This window comes from Bactrocera oleae, chromosome 2 (assembly GCF_042242935.1).
Source record: "Bactrocera oleae isolate idBacOlea1 chromosome 2, idBacOlea1, whole genome shotgun sequence".
NCBI classification, from domain to species: Eukaryota; Metazoa; Arthropoda; class Insecta; order Diptera; family Tephritidae; genus Bactrocera; species Bactrocera oleae.
In genome coordinates this window covers 72366063-72389092 of record NC_091536.1, presented here as the reverse complement: position 1 = coordinate 72389092, position 23030 = coordinate 72366063, and the positions used below count along the sequence as shown (strand labels likewise).

At 33.3% G+C, this 23030-nt stretch overlaps 1 protein-coding gene across 12 annotated transcripts in view; it reads right to left on the bottom strand.

Annotated features, from left to right (window-relative positions):
* cpx (synaptic transmission protein complexin) overlaps positions 1–23030 on the bottom strand; it is a 316297-nt gene that overhangs the window by 194793 nt on the left and 98474 nt on the right. The window contains exon 1 of one of the 12 annotated variants that reach the window (XM_036368045.2): positions 5243–5262. The exons of the other annotated variants lie outside the window; for them this stretch is intronic. The gene's annotated coding sequence lies outside the window, so the exon portion shown is untranslated. Of the gene's footprint in view, positions 1–5242; positions 5263–23030 lie in introns of those variants that run through there. 12 annotated transcript variants of the gene reach the window in all.

Genomic DNA, 23030 nt, shown 5'->3' with positions numbered 1-23030 from the left:
TAAGAAAAATGTACAATAGAATATTTAAGTGGAAGTAAATCGAAAAATTGCTCGATATTAAAACCAGATGTTGTATTAATAAAATTATGAAAGATATGTAGTGATAACGGAATGTGGCCTTTTATACCCGGAATGGGAACTTAATACACATTTTCCACGATTTTGTGACACCCAAATTAAAACGTTCAAGACTTTATAAAGTATACATATGTATATAAATGATCAACGTGACAAGCTGAGTGGAATTAGCCATGTCCGTATGCCTGTATGTTTCGCTACAATCTTCAAACATATTGTTTATCTCAGACTATTATAGCATATATATAAAATATGTACCTGTGAAGGTTATAATAGCTTTGCCCAGCCGAAATTTACATTTTTTCTTGTTTATTTTTAATTTTTAAAGCTTGCGGTTATATTTAAAAGAAGTATGTATACATAGTCATCATTATTCATAGTCTCTTCAAAAACAAAAAGAAATTTTTGCTTCAACGCACACTTTATCTTTAAACTCAGCACTGCTGCAACACACGTATTCGCTAGATGCATACAGTAACCAAACTTCTGCTTCAACTTTCATTTGCTTTACTCAATATCTCGTTTGTAGAAAACTTGGACGTTGCCAGCGCAGAGCTTAAAAATTAATTCATAAATCAAATAGCCCAAGATAGGAAGGATTTTCGTTTTCGTTTGCATCCCAAATTTTCACATTATAACTTTGCCGAAGTTAGCGGTATTCAATAGTGATGGGAAAATCTTTTCATTTAAATATGATTTGCAACTACTTTTTTTCTTTTTGACTGCAATATATTGTCTCGTGTAGATTTTGCGTGTTGTGGAGCTGCTTTACTATGAAACTCTATCAAAATAACTTGAACTCGATTTTTACTAAAATGCAAATGTGAAACCAAGACACATAAATATATTATACACATTGTGGAATACCATATTTATGGTGACATGTGCTAGATATTTGCATTTATATTTTTTCGGCTTTCTTTATTTATTTTTTACCTTATTTTTATATAATGTATCTTGTATTATTGCCTATTTGCAATCTTTGATTTTTTTTCGTTATTTTACATAAATTTGTGATCCTGTTTCGACTGCAAAAACAAAAAACACAACAGCTGCTGTAACTAGCCAACTATAAAACTATGTAAAAATTTTAATTATATTTTTGAAACAATATTAACAGAAAAAAAAATTTTGCATGCATATAACTAAATGGACATATACGAATAAAATGTGAGTAAAATGCTCTAAAAAAATTTATATCGAAGGAAAAATGTAGTTTAGACATACATTAGCGATTGATTTCAGTAAGATTTTAAATAAAAAAATTACAAAATTCCGAAAAAAATATGCAAATATAAAGGCCTGTTATTTTTGTAGAACGGTTCGAAATTTTAATAAAATAATTAAAATTAAATTAAAATACTAAAAAAAAGCTGTATTTTATACTTATACATATTTTTTTAATTTTGATAAATTTTTTTAATGAAAAAAAGTAAAACAACTTTCACATATAACCTAAATAACACATTTAAAAAGTTAATGGATTTATATGTGGATCGTAAATCCTTTATTTGAACACCTCTTTAATGCACGAAACGTGTAACCGCAAGTACAATAGTTGGGTGCCGACAAGTGATGTATTTTCAAATCTACATGTATATAAAATATCACTTACTATGGACATATATATATTTTAGGGCTGTTGAAATTATTCGAATAACCCGAAAACCGATTATTCGAATATCCGGTTTGTAACCGTTTGTACGAATACTAACCGAATAGTACTATTCGAAAATAATGCTCTGCTGCGAGCGTTTGAATAAATGAAAATTGTTTGAAATTCAAGCAGTATTTCATATTTGCCTTTTTGTTTTATTTTGATGTTTTCAATGAATGCTTACTATTCGAATAGTCGACAACTTACGACGCTCCGGATAGTGCAAACCGAATATTATTATACGAATAATGCCCTATGCGGTTAATACGGTTAGTCGATATGTCGAATACCAAGAGCTATAATATATTTGTATATAATCACTCACACACATGTATATGTGTGAACTGTAGTGTATTTGTAAAATGGCACCATTACGTGGTCATAAATAAATCACAATAATGCATCATAATTAAGACAACCAGCAAGTTAACAGTGAAAGGCCGAAACATAAAGCAACAGCGAGATTTGCAGTGAAAACATATTAGCCAACACACATGAGTTACAGTGGGGGCTAAAAGGCAACTTACACTTAAATACACATAGTAAAGTTTAACCGAGCGATGCAGCGACCATGAATTATTGAAATGAGTTGGCTATCATTGTTGTACATACGTATGTGTTGTACATACATACATATGTAGTTGGATTCACTGGAGACAGTATTAAATGCAAACAGAACCGGCCAGCAAATATCATTGTGCGAAATTCCCCAATGCAAACGCTGCGAAGCATAGATTGAGTAGTCAAATGCGGCATGCAATGCGCTTCTTGCCACATGGCGGCGTTCGTATGTATGTATGCGTGAAGCTAAGTATGCGTTTGATATCAAACACATTTATGTAAATGCAGCCATACATATACTACGAGTATATACGATTATATATATGTATATATACAGAGATGCTTAGCTGTGTTTAAATCCGCCGAGATGTCTACAAATATACAGATGAATATATGTATGTATATATATGTTTATAAACCGCACGCACTGAGTTTTGTGGTATTTGAGTTTTACTCTGCTTTCCACAAGCGTATAGTTACATTGTCAGCGCATTTAAATCACAGTTGTGTTATTACATTGCCTTTAATTGCATAATAAATATTATCCGCCATTTCGGAAAAGCTGTGGAAAAATAAAAAATCATAAATTTAAAAAAAATATATTTTTATGAAATTTAAAAACTAATAAAAATAAGAAAAAGCGTTAACTGCGGCTGCACTGAGGTTTTTATATCCTTCACAGGTGCATTACTCATAGCATATTATACCCTTTTACGCAAGGCGTAGCATATTATATAATATATATCTTTTGTGCTATAGGTAATGCACCTGTTAAGGATATAAAAGCTTTAGTGCAGTTGAAGTTAACAATTTTTTTGGTTTTGATAGGTGATCAAAGCAGCTTTATGTTACTGTGGTGTGCTCTGAATAATATGATTGAACAATATAGGTTTGCTTTGGACAGTAATCTGAGTCAAGTTGCTTGAAAATAATTTGTCAAATAAAAAAGTTTCCCTAGTAGAACTTTATTTTTATCGACCAGTTTGTATGATAGCGTATATTCTATAGTGTTCCGATATGAACTTTTTTGGACAGCTGCAAAATCTCAGATATCGCAAAAATTGCGTTACTACGTCTCGCATATACAGACACATGGATAGATAAACATGGATATATCGGCTTATCTCACAACGCTTATCATTTATATATAATTGTATACATTATAGGATCTCCGTCGTTTCCTTCTGGTTGTTATAAACTTCGTGGCAAACTTAGTATACCCTGTTAAGGGCATAAAAATTATTTATATACATATATCAGATTATTAAGACAAAAAGGATAAAAAAATATCAGAAAAGTGTTTGAAAGTCGTATACAAACATAAAATCCACTTATTTTCACTTTCGAAGAAGGAGTTATAAGTATGAAGTTCACAGAAAACCGCTGAATTTCATTCAAATATATAAAAAATTATATTTTCTAGAATTATAATTTATCTTTAACATGACCAGTTTTCTGTTTTTTTCGTCAATTTTAACTATACATTTACTTTTTCCAGCCTAAACTCGAGTTTATTAAAATCTATCAGTGGATCTCAAGAAAAATTGAGACTCAAGAAACAAAATAATAGATAATTCATATACAGGCCTTAACTCAAGTTTATCAAATATTATCAATGGGGTGTTTAAGACACTTGTAGTTTAGTTAGATATTTGTATGTGTTTACAATTATAAACTGTAAAAATGGTCATTATTGAAAGCAGGTTCTTTAATAACGCGACCAAATAAAGCTTTAAGCTATGCGTTATTACAGTAACCCCGAGGGGCAATAAACACCTTCCCAAGGGGCAATAAACACCAAAAGTGGGGTTAGGTCATTAAAATAAATTATTTAAATATAATTTTCTTATCCTAGTTTATTAATTCATATTATTAATTCAGCCATTAAAGTTCAAAAGCTATTTATTTAAGTGGTATGTCCCTCCATTATTTATGTCTTTATTTACTCGTACTTTCATCTCTTTACGCTGATTGTCCACGTTTTATTTTATTTCTATTAAAAGAGAACACGCTGACTTCCACCAGTCTTATACAGACACACATATGAGTCTACTTGGCTACAAAATTACATTTTGTATATATACCAATATACACGATGCACCTACCTTCGTGGTATTGACACATCAATCAGTCAACTTGTTAAAGCACTGCACGTTCTTCGCTTATTTGAGCACGATTTGTGTATGTGCGCTCAGTTGCTTGACAAAATTAGCTGAATAAACCGGGGCAAGTAAATAAAGGAAGTAAGATGTGAAAACAAAAATAAAGTAAAGAGAAACGAGTTGAAAGAAGTCAAAATAAAATAACGCGAAAAGCACTGCGTATAATATATGTAGATCTAACAGACTGAGCGTAGTCGCTCAACTGGACAAATGTGCAAGGATGACACACAAGGCAGACACATATATTATGTCTTTTCGATGTGCTGATAAATATTGGTATATACGTGTATTTGCTAAACGTATGTGTTTTTATGTGGGTAAGTGTTTACAAAGAGTTGCTTGTGACATTGCTCTCAACTTCTATATGACTTTCAAACATATTAAATATTTGTTGGAGACTGAGATGGACAGATATTGGCGTTATGCGAGTAATTAGGGATATTTATTGGGATATATTGGAATAAATTTGAGTTTAAATGAGCAACGTTTCAATTGCTACGAAGATATAAATATATTTTATTAACATCATATTAATATTTACATATAAGACCACACAAAAGGTAATAAGAAAATATGTTGGGTCTCATATCACTCATACGCGACGTACACCTCTTGTGATTTTGGCTTAATATTTAATTTACTTTATACATATATATATATATACTTTATATATATATATATACATATATGATAATTATAATCATAGTAATAAATTTTATATAGAAGTATATTAAATTGCACCCAATAAATTATAATTTAAACGCAGAATTATTTTATTTCATACCACGATAGTCCGCAGACACATATTATATTAGAAGAATTCTACATTAGCTTCCGTCCACAAAACCACGTTAATTCTACAATGAGAGACAAAAATTTTGCATAGTCTTTAGCAAGGCATATACAAGTCGTTATACATCATCAGAAATAAAGATTCAGCCACCATACTTTATAATTCACAATACAATGAGCGACATAGATAAGCACAAATTACTTTCTCACAAACCAGTTTTTTAAGTTTCACAATTTAAGCCGAAAACAAGTGTATCGTAAAAGTTTTAGTTAATGCCATCATTGAGAGATACAAATCGTCGATGAGCCGTCTGCTGACTTGGAAGTTGGTGCCGACATATGCGCCTGCCGGAGACATTATCTCCGCTGATAACGCCACAGAGAGGTTGAGTTTGTGTAGCAAGCGAATTGAAAGTTTTAAGTCTCTGCGCAGCAATCGAGCAATGTATTTCGCAGTTAACAGAAGTTGTTAGCAAAAGTTTTCGAAAGCAAAAAATTATAGTATAACAAAAGAAACGCAGCAAAAAAGTACAACTTTAAATAAAAAACAAGTAATAAACAAGAATGCAGCTAAGAAAAGTATGACGATGGTGCTTTTTAAGCAGGAGAGCAGATTTCTTTGTGGTTACCTTCAGTTTTGATTTTGTTACTAAAAAGTTTGTTAAAGTTTTTTTATGAGATCCTAAAGGCTGGCGAAACTATATATTCAGTTATGTGGCATATTCAGATTTTGTTAATAATTGAGATATATTGTATATTGATAAATTTTGCTCAGAAAAATTAAAATATTACGGAATATTATTTAAATCTTAACCTTTGTAAAATCTTAAATTTCACATTTTTATCAAAATCATATCAATCATCATCAATTATAATCTCAGTAGGCTGTTAAAATTCGATTTCATGTAAAATTGGAGCGCAGAAGATCTGACAACAGGTAAGTTAAAGGCTAACTAAAATCTGACACATGACCGTTGGGGAGACTAAAAATTCTAACCAATCACAATTTGTGTAATATTTTCTGACAAACATTTATAACTATTAATTTATTAATTAACTATTTTGTGGGCCTTAATCACGAACGCCTTTATATAGCAGATATTAAATTTGAACCAATGGCTATAAAGCTATAAAAATCTATTTTATCTGACAAAAGAAAATGAAATCCATATTACTGATAATAAGTGGAAAGAATCTCACTTAAATATGTTAAAATTCTCGATATATTGGTAAGCCTAGGTCGATGTTCTTGAAATTATTACAAATTATGAAGAATTTTGAATATTCGATGATTGATTAAAGCACTAAAGAACCATTTCCGCAGTTCAGTAAGGCTTGTACAATAGTACTAAAGAGTTCCGTCTGTCTTCAATAGCACTACTGTCGACATATGCCACCCTTTTATACTGCTGTGACCTCAATACACACGCAGTCTTTTTGTTACCAAAGCAAATGCGGCGAGAACAGAATATAATAACCAGTATACAAATGTTATTTAAAGCATGAATATACTCTATCAAAATAAATAGTAAAACCGAAGAGTTTTGATTACATCCGATTAATTGAACTGTACAAAATGGAGGCACTGTAATCGAGCGTTCGGGAAAAAAATGGTTTTTAGTTGCTGCATATGAATTAAAACGGGAAGCTTGTTACCATTAACGGTTTGTAGCTGAAGCTGATGGATTTGCATTGCAAAAAATGTGTAAAATATATTAATGTTTATAGGAGACTTGCGAAATTCGCTAAAAGAATTTATATTTCAATATAAAAAATTAGCCCAGCGAGAGCTAACAAATTGGATATTAGGGTGTCCGTTATTTACTGAGTTGATAGTTTTTGCAAACACCTTCTGAAGTTTCAGTGTTTGCCTTAAAAATAAAGATCCTACTTAAACATGCTCTTTATTTTCAATACAAATTGCATAACTTTAACTGCATGTAATTTTTAAAGGAATGTTTGTATGAAAAAAATTTTGAGAGACATTTTTTGTAGAACCGTAAATTTTGTATCAGAATATTACAATACTTTTACAAAGTTGTACATTTTTTTGTTTTAAATATCTCTCAAATTTATAGCAAAAGATGAAGAATTTCCATATGAAATATATGTTAAAAGTAAAATGATTTAGGCACGATTTAAGCTGAAAACAAGACGCTTGCTTACGTTGGATAATTTTTTTTGGGCAAAGACTGACACTTCAAGTGGCGCTTGCAAGAAAACAATCCACTGGGTAATAACGCACACCCTAATGTGTGTGTGCAAATATACCCAAAAATGTATCTATGTTATTTGATTTTTTTCAATACGCATTGGTTTCGAACGTGCTATGCAAATGCATTTGTAAGAGTATGTGTATTTTCAACTTTTACATGCTACGCATTTTTTATGCAACTCGCGTGCAACTTTTTGTACGTTTGTACGATAAATGTTGATTGAGTTAAGTACCGAAAGTCCTACGCACAGCATGGTGGTAATCTTTTCAACATTTTCCACTAAAAGAAGCATTAAAAATCTGGAATTAATGAAAAATATTTTCGCTTGCAATACGGTGCAAATAAATGCGTATTTAATTGAAAATGGAAAAGCGCAAGGTTTCAAGTGGTTAAAAAGTGATAAGCCCGGCATGAGTAGTTACAAGCAAATTTTTTATAACTTTACACTAAAAAAACATGGTGAGCTATTTTTAGATATTCGTAATTTCAATGGCACGTAGTTTTGGTAATTAATAATTGCTTAAAATCCTAACGGTATGTTGGCAACTAAATATCAAGCTACCTTTATATTTTATATAAAATATTATGTTTTTTTTTGTGTAAAATTTATATTCATATACGATTTTCTATACCATAAAACATAAACAAGATATCACTCACATCAAATAAATAATAATAAAACCATGAAATATCCTAAAAATGCCAATTAAATAATGGCTAAAAAAAGTAAACATATAATAAATCCTGTAATGGCAATTCCATCATACAGAAATCGCCTGTTAGTATGCCATTAAAATGGTTCAAATATTCGCTGCCTCATGCAGTTTCATTCAAATGCAGAGATGTAATTCTTGTAAATTTTCAACATTGTACACAAAATTAAATAAATAAATAATTTTCGTTGACCGAAAATTGATTTGAATGAGTTGCTATAAAATAATGAAATAATAACGGTAAAAGCACCTAAGAGTTTCTGCTAATATATTTCAATGGGGCACAGCAGACGAATGACTAAAAACGGATATTGAAGGATTCCATATACCGTAATTTATAGCCGTTTTTTTTTGCTGAAGCAATAAAAATATGCTGCCATAATTTATTGGCCATTTTTATTGTTTTTGCAGCAAAATGTCATGCGACAAGTAAGCGATAACAGGTACCCGAAAAATGGGAAATTTATTTCCGCTTATCGTGCACAAATATTTATGTGGGACACAGCCGCGTAGGCCAAAAATAAAATCACATACAAAGTAGGAAGAAACAAGTAAGGAAGGGCTAAGCTCAGATGTATCCGACCTTTTATACTCTCGCAAAGTCAAACGGTATACTCGTTTGAGATTTCTTGATATATTTTGCTTAACTTGCATAGTGGTAAGTGAAAAACCATTTAAAATGGTGTTATATGGAAAGTAGGCGTGAAGAATAAGCAAAGGCAATACCGAAACTCAACACCGACTTCCATATCGAGAAAATACTTACAATTTTAGTAGAAAGTTTCTGAGCAAACAAAAATATATGATTTCCGAAATGGTCTTATGCAATTTTTAATACTACATTAGCTACCTATAGGAAGTGGGTCCATTATTTGACAAATAATAAAAGTAAAACTGAAGCGCCAAACTAATGAGGTGAAATTAAAGCAATCTTTGTACAGAAAAACTAACCAAATATCTCACTAAAATATGCGCAAAGTTTCAATAATACATTGCTTATTTTCAGAAAGAAGTTAGAATAATGGAACAATCATAACTAAGTTGGACCTTAGAGCGAGGCAAAAACACAAAAAATCTGGCACAATCCCTATTTTAAGTTTTCAATCCATTAACTATCAAATCAAAAGACAAAAAAAACCTCACAGAATGGCCATTTTAAATTTGTCGCTCATTATCAAATAATTTATAAAGATAAGTTCTCAGTGATAAAGTCTAAATTGAACCGTTTTTCTCACAAAAACCCCACATTTTTAAACCAGTTGCACGAGTGCTCTCTAATTTAAGAATAAATTTATTTTCAAACCCCTTTTTGCCACTTCGTTGCGTTCAGGTGCAAATAAAATATTGTCAACAATAACTGAGATGTGTATTTAAGAAAATATTTGGGGACAAGAATTAAACGTAAATTGTTCGCAATCAAGCTAACAGCATCCGTGACTTCGTAAATAAATATAATGGAGTTCTGGGAATAACTCAGCTTGTACTGCCGATGCCAAACTCCCACCGCTATAAATGCTACTTACCTAAATAAGGAATGAGGTAAATAGATTTATGCAAAAATAGCCGGCAAAGCATTTTCGTGGAAAGGTTCGCATGAGTATATAATATATTTTAGTAAATATATTTGAGTTGCGCAACACAGTGTAAATAACGGCAGACTAGAAGTAACCAACTGGATATAGCTACTTGTGCCGGCGCATAAAATAAGACCTCAAGAAATTATAAATACTTATACAAATATATTATATATATTTACTTGATAAAGGTGTAAGTATAAAAGCGTTCATATTAGCATCTACATACATATTTACATATACATACATATGCGGCCACCACAACATTTACATACATATATGCGTATTTTATGTATGCTACACACAGGCGGCCTGTGATAATGCCGCAGAATATTGTGAATTGCTTGGGTGCCCAAAGGTATGTAAGTAATCCAACCAAAACCACAACGCCGACAATAAGTTGAGAAGATCCTCGGCATGGGCGAGTGCTAAATCTGCGGCCTAACCACAATATTAATATATGTTGTAGAAGCCAACGTGTGTATTCGCCTTGAATATACCCGCCGTATCTGTATGCAAAGGTCACACCAGATTACTCTTGCCACGTTAAGAAAACGCGCGTATTATCACTGAAGTGGCAGAAATTGCTGTGAAGTGTTCATTTTTTTCTTGTCTTCTCATTTTTGGGGCTTATGCCTTTTGTGATTATATTTATTGATACACAATTTAATTTCATTTCCAAAAAAATACTTTTGTGAATGAGTCGGCATTCCTTGTGGGAAATCAATTATATTATATTTGTTAACAAGACGAGCGAATTTCCTTTGTAGGCGGAAAATTATGACTAATGCCAATACTTCAAATTTTATTTCTATTTTCCATGCCAAAGGGATTTCAATTTTTACCTACTTCCGCGTTTAATGTGACGCCTAGTTATTAGCGTCAAGAGTATAATATTACTTTAAAAAAGTTATTATTATTTTTTATATATATATCGGCCACAAAAAAGATTTTATCTCACGAATGATTAAAAGTAAACGACACCTCTGTGAAAAGACTAAATGATATCGCAGAAAGTTTCAAATAATATTATATATAAACCATTGAAATTTTAAAATGACATGTGACAGCTAAGCGATGCTTTACTCATAAATTAAGGTGCATAAATAATTAATATTTTTGTTTTAGACAGAGGCGGTTTAAGGTGCAAAACAGAACGAAAAAATTAAAATACAGAAGTATCCTGAGCGAAGAATAATGTTAAAACCATTTTTAAAACACTAAATCTATTCATCATTTAATATTGGCTAAATGTATTATAGGTTTTTTCTCTTCAGTTGATATTGCCTACATTTAGAAGGAAGTGTGAATAAGTATGGCCAGAGGTAGATATACTTGTACCTAAAAATATTTATAATCTTGGCTTCAATATTTAAAGAGTGAGAGTACTAGTTAATATCAAGCTTTTATTCAACGCCGGTTAGATTAAGTGGAGCCACTACGATATTTTTACAATCGAAGACGATGGAATTTAAATTTTGCTATTTGAATACAATGATTTTTAAAATCAGTAGCCTGCTGAGTATCGACAAGACTGAACTTGTCTATCAATTAATAGTTCAAACAGTCACCGACATTCTTTCCTTGCGTACTTTAGCTGATACGACCTATCTTATGAGAGCGCAATGTAACTGAAACGAGTCAGCTGGGAGTGAGAGAGCAATCTCTTGCAACGCAGGGTTGCCAACCTCTATTCCATTTTGAAGTAATTAAAAAGTAAACTTGAATATATTTGAAATATTCTGAAAATAACTCAAAATCACAGTAGAATACATTTATTTATAAATAGATAAACTATTTTTAATAGTTGGATTTTAGTTTTGAGCTTTTACATTATGAAAAATTATAACTAAAAAAAATGTGAAAAATCGTGTATACAAATAGAACAAAGGCAACATTGGTGTAATGAAAACAAAAGATTTGGTTCGATACGGGCGGTATGTACGGAAGGGAGAAATATCGGTGACTGATGAGCTATAATTGTGGAGCTGTTAAACATATTGGTTAGAGTCGATAGCCCAGAAGTGAGCCAATATCACCTCTTATGAACAACAGGTAGACAAGGAAATATTGTTGAAGCAACTGAAACCAGTAAACGCCAACACGTTATCCTTGCATTTGAGGATAGGCGTAAGGAGTCAGCATCTGTTAATATAGATAACAATCGAGCATTTCAACTCTGACCATTCCTTTTGAATGTGTTTTCTGAAATACTGAAGTACCTTTAAAGACATTGTCACCACAAAGTTATACACAAACCATTTTCAAACCCAAAAAATCTCTGTTACATTTTAGTATAGCTTGCTTCAACATGTTTCGCTTTTCAGTGAATTTCCACGCTGGTAAATTATTTGCTGAATTTTCAAATTTAGGCTGCCGAAGCAAAAAGTGGCCAAGTTCACCAAGGCGCAGTGGTGCAAGTCATGTCACAGCAGTCATATATATATATATATATATTTACGGCGCACCAATACACACATTTCCTCCATTTATCCTACATATACCCTCTACACATACAAACATTTGCTATATAGTCGTATGTGTGTTTGTAGTCTTATTGCCAACTGCTGAACTGTTAGGGGAAATTATTAAATTCCAACAGCAAAGAAATTTTGCACGTTTTCCATATAGGAATTTTTCATCAACGTCACTGTGCTATTTCCATCAACTCTGGCATTTCTGTACTTGTGCACAAAATTCCAATGCATGAGTGCGGACGAACGCGTCAGAGCGTAAGCGTAACATGTACACTGCATCACAATCCAAGCAGTTGCACACTTTTTCATTTTGTCAAAGCAAATTTGCTTTATTGCATGCAGTTTGATATGAATTCCAAAATAATTTTAATAAATTGATTTTAATAACTTTTTTTTTTAATTTTTTTTGAAAGGTTACTTTTTTATCTGAGGCTATTTTATATTATATAATATAAACATGTACCTATTAACTTTGAATGTGGATATAATTAATAATTAATTGCTTTGTTAGTTTTATTTATTTTTCAAAATATATATAAAAATATATATATATAAAAAAATAGTTTGGTAAAAAAATGGTAGAAATTTCAGAAATTAGATTTTGGTTACAAATTTTACAGTTTTGGTTTATGAAAAAAGTTAACACAAGTTAAATAATTTTTCGAAAAGTTCAAAAATTTCTTCTGAAATGCATCAAAAGTTTAATATCATTTCCAAATATTTTTTTTGACATGTATTAGAATTTTCGAATGTGCTTTAAGCGCTCAGTAAATGAAAAGTTTCTCAAATAACATAATTTTTAATAATTAAAAAAAAAATACATTCAGAGATGTTTTCTTAATTAAGAGCAACTAAATAAGAAAAATTTGTATTGCAATTAATTATTTTTTGTAAGCTTTAATTCAAATTTTTGTTTGCACTGCATGACATTGTAAATCTAAAGTATATATAAATATAAAAAGACATATATATTTGCATAAAAATTCCGCAGTTTCAGTTTAGAGCTTTCGAATGTGCTTAATACTAAACCGCTAAAATTTGTTTATAAAACTAATTCAACTTTTAAGTAAGCTTTCACTTGCCACTAAAAAGCTTTTGTTAGCTTTTACTCTCACTAATATCACTTATATAATTTTTGAAATGCATAAAAAATTTAAATACGTATTAATTAATAAAACTTTACTTATTTTATTACTTATATTTAACTTTTATGCTTATACAGATAAATCGTGAGTAAAAATTAGTAAGATCCATAATACAAAAAAGAATTTTCCAAAGTTGCAAACAAAAGTTTTAAATGAAATGTCGAAAGTGGCAAAGTCATTGCGGCAAATCAGTTAGTTACCTGCAAGTCATTTACTCTCGAGCATTTAGCTTGCAATGACCCCCAGGAAGTTCATTAAAAGTGCAAAAGCAAAGTTAACTGTTATCAACTGCATTTCCGTGCGCTCATCGCCCCATTGGAAAGGCGCTGCGCTCTAGCAAAATGTGAACTTTTGTTTTTTTCTATTTTGATAATAATTGTTTTTTGCTACCAGCACGAGACAATGGCAGGTGATTTCATGTTTTAAAAATGCTGAACATGTTTTCGGAATATTTGAGTATAAGAGCGTCATTAAAATAAAGAAGTTTTAAGCTGCGAAATATAAGAAGAAACTGAGCGTAATGATAATGATGGTCTATGTAGTTGAATAAATATATTAAATACAAAATAAAGTTACATTACTTCTCTCACCAATTCAAAAATTGATTTTAGCTGTGACGCTGCTTATAATGAATAAATCTAGTTCATGTAAAGAGGTTTCGCAGAATAACAATAGCATCGACAATGTCAATTTGTATTAGCATTACAAAATAATTTTATTATTAGTTATATACTAATATACTATATATGGGAGCATAACTGTAATTTTGGCTGTTTTGCAACCTCTGCCTTTGTGCTTTTTCACAACATGTCATTAATTTGAAATGTTAACTATACAATTTTTTTTTACTCAAATATGCCGAACTTTGTTCCTGAAAAAGGAGTGCTTCTTCATTACTTTAATATGAAGCACATCATTTTGTTGGAAGTTTATGGTGAACATGTTGCAGTTGAGCGAATCTGCCAAAAATGGTTTGCACGATTTAAAGTGGTGATTTTGGTTTGGAAGAGGAATTAGGTCCTGGTTGTATAAGACAGTTTGAAAATGAGGAACTGGAAGCATTCCTCGATGAAGATATGTATTTACTCAAGTAATTGTGTCAGATGATGTACTCGTAAAATAGATCCATTGCGACAACCCGAAACACAAAAAATCATATGTGAAACCTGGCCAACCTGCCAAATACAGCACAAAGCCAAATATAATATGACGCCAAGATAGTGCTCTGTATTTGGTGAGATCATAAGGGCGGGCTGTATTATGAGCTTCTATAATTAGGTGAAACTACTAATGGGGAACGCTATCGACAACAACTTAGCAAATTAAAGCGAGCGGCTGCCGATAAACGCCTGGAATTTGTATCTAGATATCAGGCAATTATTTTCCACCTTGTCAAGGCTCGGCCGGTTAAAAACTATTTGGAAAAAGCGGCTGAGCCTTATGGTCCCGACCTTGCCCCTGGCCATTACAAAAACCAAGCCCATTTAATATGTAATTGAAAAATATTAATAATTTCGTAACACCTGCTGTCAACACTGGTACCCACACCTGTTTAACAAAAATAACAACATTACCGAGATAGGACCGGAGGGAAATAAGAAACACGGAACGACGTAATTACAAAGTAAAATTCACAGTGACCAAAATAAAGCAAATTATGCATAACAACACCCGATAACAAAGTTGGTACATACAAACATAAGCAACGAGGAGACTCGAGAGCACAGACAGGTGCTTATATTCTTGCTTTTGGAATATTGGTACTATAGGTTTATTTCTAATAAATATGTATGGAAGTGTACGTGTAAACGTAAACATCGACGTCGCTAACAGCCGCAGTGGCAGCAATCAAATGCCCAGTCTTATGGGCAGGTGAATAGTGAATGGTGAACGCCACTGTCAGCTGAAAGTTATGTGATACCCTATCGAGATAAACTACATACAATTTGAATAAATTAATTAAACTGAGTGAGATGAGTGGCAATGTCAGTGTGGCTGGGTGTGTAGGAATGGGGAAGATGAATTAATGAAGAGCGGAAATCCTTAACCAGCAGGTTTTGTGTGTTTTAGGATACACGAAGTAGCGCCAGCGTCAATATGCTTACGGTAACTCTACGGATATGCTCTAGCATACCGTATATAGTATATATCTGGTATATACCAAATATATTCAGCTACATATACATAAAGATTATTCCTGGAAGGTCAGCACGGTGTTGGAGCGAAGTAGAATAATTTAATAATAATGTCTTGCCGGACAGGCGTATTTCTCATGCGCCGCAGATAGTTTCACGGCAGAGGCCTTAAGGCAACTTAGAGGAAGAACGGTGCTGTTAATTAGCAGGCGCACGTGTTTGTATGCGCAAGAATTGAATATGACGAAATATTCTTATGTGAGGTAAGTCATATTAATTAAAGTTATGCCGTGACTGCTGAAGCTGGAATAATAAATATTTGAATTCGCATAAGCAGTTGAGTCAGTATAGAGACTATCTATAAGGAACCATTTAATTTCATAAAAATTTGACAATCTCGCTCAAATTTCTGAAAAGGTAAATAGAAGCTTAGAATTATTACCAAACCACCTTTATCGTCAATAAAGATGAATAAGCAGGATATTATTAAAGTCATTTATGCAAAAATGTCGATCAAATTCATTACTGGCATTTGGATGTATGAAAATAAAACCTTCGCGTCGATTTCGACTACAATACATGTATTATATTTAAAATAAAACTTTATACATTTTTCAGGGCTGTTAATTGAGCAAACTCACTAATCTGCTCAATTTAGTAAGTTTTTCGCCAAAAATATTTATTTAAAATCACTTTTTTAGAATCGTAAACATAAAAATCACTGACAGAAAAAATTTTAAATTTCATTGTATAATTATTTACACAATCCTTCCGTTTTAACATGATATAAACTTCACTTAGAGTAATTAATACTGAAAATGAAATTCCGATGAACTTGAATCGTAAATCGTTCCACTGACACTTCAAAGCAGGGCTATATATTGTTTATCTACACTTCTCACGATCTTTCGCGCATTTTCTTTATCAATATCAGAACCGGACTCTATTCTCATACGCATCTGCAAAGGAACTGTTAAATCTACTACTGTTTCAGGTCAGTTTGCTTTACAAAAAGCCTTAATGGATCCAAACCAAAAAACAAGTGGTATAATTAGTTTGAAATAAAGAAAGGGTTATTCAAAGAATCTATATTTGATCTTCGAGTGACTTATACTTATTAAGTAAGCTTATGGGATTGTCATACCCTGAATAGGGTATATTAAGTTTGTCACGAAGTTTGTAATACCTAGAAGGGAACGTCGGAAACCCTAAAAAATATAAGTCTGTCTGTAGATACGGGAACTAGTCGCATAATTTCTGAAATATCATTCTGAAATTTTGCAAACATCCTCTTCTCCCCAAAAAGATGATCACTGTTGGAACCATCGATATGAGACCACCATCGAACAAGCAAAATTTAAATTCTTGTATTTATTTTTTATTTGACAAGATATCTTCATGAAATCATGGATTATTATCTAAGGCAACGCTACAAACCTCAAACAGATCGGATCATTATAGCAAATAGCTGATATGTGTAGCTATCCGTGAAATTCTGATCGCGAAACTTTTTTATTTGACGAGATATCAGCACGACCGACCGATCAAATTCAAGCTCTTGTATGAAACCTCTTTTTATTTGTGAAGGGTATTCCAGCTTTGGTGCAACCAAAGTTAACGTTATTTGTGGTGTCTTTGAAGATACTGGATACTTTCGAAATATAATATGAAATGCACCGAAAAGCAATTTTTTCTGAACTTAAGTTTTATACTGAAACTGGCCTTGATTATAAGGGCATTGAAATTAAGGGTAGTAGTAACAAAATTTAAGCGCGATCTAATATTTTGCTAATCTAGAAATTTCACTAAAGTTACGACATAATTTTTCATAATCAAAATATTAAAGGTACCAGTGCATCATGAAGTCACGGTTTTTCTAAACTAAAACTGCCAGTCAAGACAGATTAAGTTTGTCAGGAAGCTACAGCAAAGTTATCAATAAGTCAAACTGTCAGAGAAAAGACTTGATGCTACAATAATCTCAATAACCACTCAACCTCTACACCCATTAGCATTACATAAGCACTCATATGTCTACACCACACAGGGATGTGCGCTAAGCCTCATCCTAAGCATGCCTTGAATAACTTATAGTTTGCCTAACTTGCCTTACCGCGCTCAGAATGCTGGTAGCATCTTAATAGACGCCACTTTTATAAGCTGATAACTAAGAGCATAAAGATGATGAAAGGCATTAAGGAAGACAACTTGAATAAAAATGTGGCGCAAATTAAGTTAAATGCCACAGCAGTTAAAAGTACTGCAAAATAAACAATACTCGAGACCTCCACCTTCTACGAAAAAGTAGCAAGCAAGGAGGGTCGTAAGTTTCCGTGCTAGTGCATATGTAGTTGTTTGGCAGGTGAGCGCCGTGTATGAAGCGGTCGATGGGGAGAATGAATTTTCATACACAATGCACGCCATGATTTTCAACTTTTAGACTTACGCAATTCCGTGCTGAGAATGTTGGCATGCCGTAAGTAGCCGCACCACGCACCCCTGATCACCAGCTTAAACCAGCAAAATTGTGGTTGCTTGTATTTCTTCGTTGCTTGCGAATATTGCGCTATTCATTATTCACCGACACGCTGCTCGCTATTCCAGCATTTCTCTCCCATACAGCCGCCGTCTCTGCCTTACTTTGGCATCTCTTGTCGACTGTCATTTGGATCGCCGATAAGTAAATCCGATTAGAACTGTCGCGCTTGGCCGGAAACTTCTGCTGCTGCCTGTTCTGTTGTCGCCTCCGCTGTTCATTTTGTGAGCGGCTTTTTTTGCTTTCAGTGCCAACGCTCTCATGTTGGTTGCTCTGTAGGCCACAATTCTATGCCCACTTGATTTCCACATTGGTTGGTTACTTAAACTGATTTGTATTTGGTTGTGTTGTTGTTGATTTGTTGTACCGTAAATTAGCTCGTGCTGATGTCTGAGATATTGTCACTTGGTAGGTTTCTAAAGTACATATCGCCACTATGGTGAAAAGTAATGAAATGCAAGATAACAATCGCATGAATACATGTGTGTGTGTGAGGGAGTGCATTCCTCCGAACACAATAAGGTCTGAAGCAGAGATGTGCCGATATCAGAAATTATATAAAAGTAAGATTGAACAAGGAGTCATTTACATGTCTTCTGGCTGGTTATTACCTTTTTCCAGAAAGCTACAGCACATCTAGTCCGTCGCAGCTGCGAAACACCGCGACACTGGAATAATAGGGATCCCTTGAGTTCGATGATTCTTTTGCAATGGATTTCCGTGGTCTCGATAACTACTTCATCGACTCAAATGTTTGCCCGACGTGTGATTTTTTTTAGATGCGAGTACAAGAAGAAGTCGCAAGAAACTTGGAAAATTCCGTTAAAGAGGTGAATATGTGGTGAGAATATGTGTCCGACCGAATTAGCTGTTTTTACATTTTTCTAAAATATGGCGAAAGTGGCGGCATTATGCGGTGAAGCTGTGTAACAGACCGCTCTCATAGTACACTTCGGAGAAAAAGAGTATGGCTGAGCTTTCAGTGACTTCGAAATACTCCTTCTAAGCAATTTTTTTGCTAAACGGCATAGGTAACGTATGGAACTCTGGAGGAGATGTAATTTTCTCGGTATTAAAATGAGTTCACATTGGAAAAGTTAAACTGTCTCTCTGTTAGGTGATCATAAGTTCAGTACATGGGAAATTAATGAACTCAAAACGCTTGGTCTTTCGGTTCTAACGAGGTATATGTAATTAAGGTGAATATTATTCGGATATGATTTTATACACTCTTTTCTGTGCTCAGTTGATTTATGTCTTAGAATTAAACTTGGATACAGCCCTTCTGATTTTGCTGTGCTTCTTTTGAATCTGGCTTTCGACCAGCTGGACAGCTTTACTTACAGCATTGGTAGTGTTGTTTCAGCGCTAATATGAGTTCTATTAACACTTTGCTTTCCGCAACCTTTCTTCTTCTTCATGCCAGTAATTTAATTTTAAATTACTCAAAAAGTAAACGATTGTCAAAAATATATTTTCAAAATATTTGGAACCAAACCACGAAAAAGCTAATTCAGTTAACAATATCCGGAAGAAGAAATGTTGGAAAATCTCTGTGAAAAACGTCTTACTTCACATTAAGCTGATGAAATTGATACTTTAAAAATATGTTTTTTTGTACATTTAAAATCTCTGGAATCCGTTTTTTCGAATGTGAGAATTTATTTTATTATATAAAAAAAATTCTCCGACTCTCGAAATTACACTCTATTTAGCAACTTAATCCAAAAATATAGCATCAAAATGTTGCCTGAAATAATTTATTTCGCAAATTTTTTGGATATGATATCTTAAAAAAAATTGGACATAAAGTTTTCTGAACCAATTTTGTTTGGCGTCAGAATAATCTTAAAATTTAAAAAGGAAAGCAGAGCTTAACACCAAATCAAAGAAGGAATTAAACCAAGTATAACAACAGCACCGCCACTATTAGGCTCCCGCCCTCAGGTAGCCGAAAACAAAGTTGTGTCATTTAAAATTACAGCACCACTCGCTTCCCCGCCCGCGCATAGAAAGTTAAGAAAAGCGATGCGGTGTACATTTTTCATTGGCGACATTAAAAATTATCGCCACTTTAATTCAACGCTTTAGATGAGTGAACAAAAATACGGCTTTCAGCGCCATTTGTGTTCAGTATGCGCCATTTCTTAAACTCGTCCCTACCACATACTACGTTGCAATTACGCTGAATGCGGAATGGTTGGACGTGCAACGGCTGCCATTCGCCGTATATCTCAGCTGCTTATCTGCCGCGCGAAATGTGCCGTAAAAACAACAACACCAAGCAGTGAGTGAGTGAGAAACGCCGCTGCGCTGTAAATGAGAAGCAACGCGACTGCACGTGCAGGAAGTGAATGTTGTCGCTGTAGCAATTGCTGGTGTTGTTATTGTAGTCATTGCTGCTGATGTTTGTCGTTAAATAAAGTAATTTACAAAAATCTGCACGTAAATGACTCTGATGACACGTAGACGCCATGCTTGGCATATTTTAAGTTCTCTATTTTATTATTATTCCTTTTTTGTTTATGGCGAAAAATTAAAATTGCAAAAAGCATCAAAATGGTGGCACATAAATGGCAGCGCTTCGAAAGAGAAATGCACGAAAGTTAAATGGAAAGTGAAAAAAATAGACGGAATTTAAAAAGTCATTGAAAAATGTTCCTCGGATGTTGCTGAAAGTACCGACTGTCACGCAATAAAAAACGTTTTAAGAATGTTTAATTATCGCTGTGTGGTCGTGCCGATTGCCAACACAACAACGCAGCAGCCGCAAAATGTGAGCTATATAAATCGTATTGTGTGGTTGATAAAAGATAATGCTGGGTATATCAAAAATTACATAAACCAGAGGGAGATAAAAATGATTTTGTTTAAAGCGAAGGAAAACTGGTTTGAAGCTATGCTGCTAGAGGGTGGTTCAAAACCTGACTGAAGGTAAATATCTTGTTTGCTTTGTATAGGACTAAAACGAATTCGAGTAGATAAAATTAAAAAGAGGTGGAACTTCTAAAGAAACCACATGTAATTAGAGAAAAACTACTATTTAGCTCAAACTGTGTCAAAGTACACCAATATCTCTCCCTCGAGGCATAGTCTAAAGCTAAAATCATAATCAATAGAGTTTTCCATAATATAATGTCCAGAATATGCTTCTTGATAATTTCTCTACAGGTTATACGGCTACCGAAGCTTTCGTTTAACAACTTCTAGACGTGAACTCATCATGGTATCAAAAGTGGGTATTTAGGGCTCATAAGTGGAGAATAATTGCTAAAGAGTGATCTTTACTTGGAATAATGTTCAATATACTGATTAGTCAAAATCATAATTTTTGATTTATCATGGTAGCAATACTAAGTACTTAGAGTACTATAAAAGCTATAATGCAGAATATTCTTTTAAGGTTCTGGTCTTCAGAGCACATAACCGAAATCGTTCGAAGAAAAGTTTCTTAAAAACAATTGTGGAAATTTTCAGTATTAGAAAAACAAAGCTAGTGTGGCAATAACTATTATAAATTGACTGGGACAGAGCTACTAATATTCTGCACGTTGGGTTGTCTTTCGTTTTTAGGTTGAATATTTTTGGAACATTAATAGTCTAATTTACCATCACCCATTTACAATATAAAACGGAAACATAATCAAATTAAGAGCCCAATGTGTTTTGAAAATCAGAAGAACATATCACGATTATGATCCCATACACCATAAAAGATTTAACAATTTTCCCATAATTTTGCCCAACGTAAAAATATATGGCAGCAACAATGCGAATATTTAAGTATTGTATATATGCAGCTTTTAAATTAAATTATGCTCGTGGCAACAACAACTTAGCTTAGCATTATATTAAATATTAGCGAGCGTCCAGCTGCAGGCGATCCGCGTCAGTAAACCCCTTAGACTCCCAGTCGTTTTGGCCAATTGCGTTTGCATGTTCATTATCCTTGAAATCACTGCTATTCCTCGGGCAAAATGTACTGTAAAGTCTTTAAATTGTGCACATTCTTTTACGATATACCCCGAATTTCGATTCCAACATAATTTTGCATTAGACACAATTTTTTTCATACTTGAGGCAATTTCTGGCACGTTTTGTAGTTTTTGGTTTTGCCTCGCGCAGGTATTGCCAGCCACAGCATACGCATTAAGCGACCTTTTTTCGCACCAATGCACCGATGGGCTTTGGAAATCGCCAGCAACTGAATGGCGTTAAAACATTGTGAATTCAGCGCTTTTGCGGCCTGTGCGCGTTTTCTTACCCACTCACGCTGATAAGCATAATTTACGAATTATTTCGCTAAGTAAACGTCATTAATTTCGGCGACCAGTCGCCGTTGGCGTCGAGTGAACGCCCAACTATAATGCACAAAGGAAAAACTCAAAGCGAAATTTGTTGGTGGCCTGCGCTTAGGGCCTGCATGGGTAAATTACGTTCAGCAGTTTTCGCCTTTTGTTGCCGCGTGTTTTCTTATTTTTTTTGCATTTTAGGTCGATGTTATCCAGTTCTCAGTATTATTCTTGATATCGCCTTAAGCGCTTATCAAGCGTAATTGCCCGCCAATCTAACAGCGGAGTGGGGTAGCTGAAGAAATAATAGTACTGTGTAATGCTAATTTGTATTGCTGTCTGTTTCCGGTGTGTGGCTGCTTTCGATTAGCAGAAATTAATATTGGTCAAACGGCTGATTTCCGCTTTTATTGTTTTTGGAAATTTGTCTGTAACTGTGCTTAGACAGTAGCTAATACTTACTTTTTAAATAAATTGATTTTATATTATCCATTATTTATAAATTGATTTCTTTTGTTTGCAAATGCGAAGACTTAGATTAGCTTAAATGCGTTGGCAGCAGATTGGAGTGAGAAATCGGTTAAAGTGTTTGATATTGATTGAATCTATCTGATAGATTTTGGCCAAATTGCTAGTAATATTTCATATTCACTTGCTGGCTTGTATATCTTGGCTATTAAGAGCATACATTT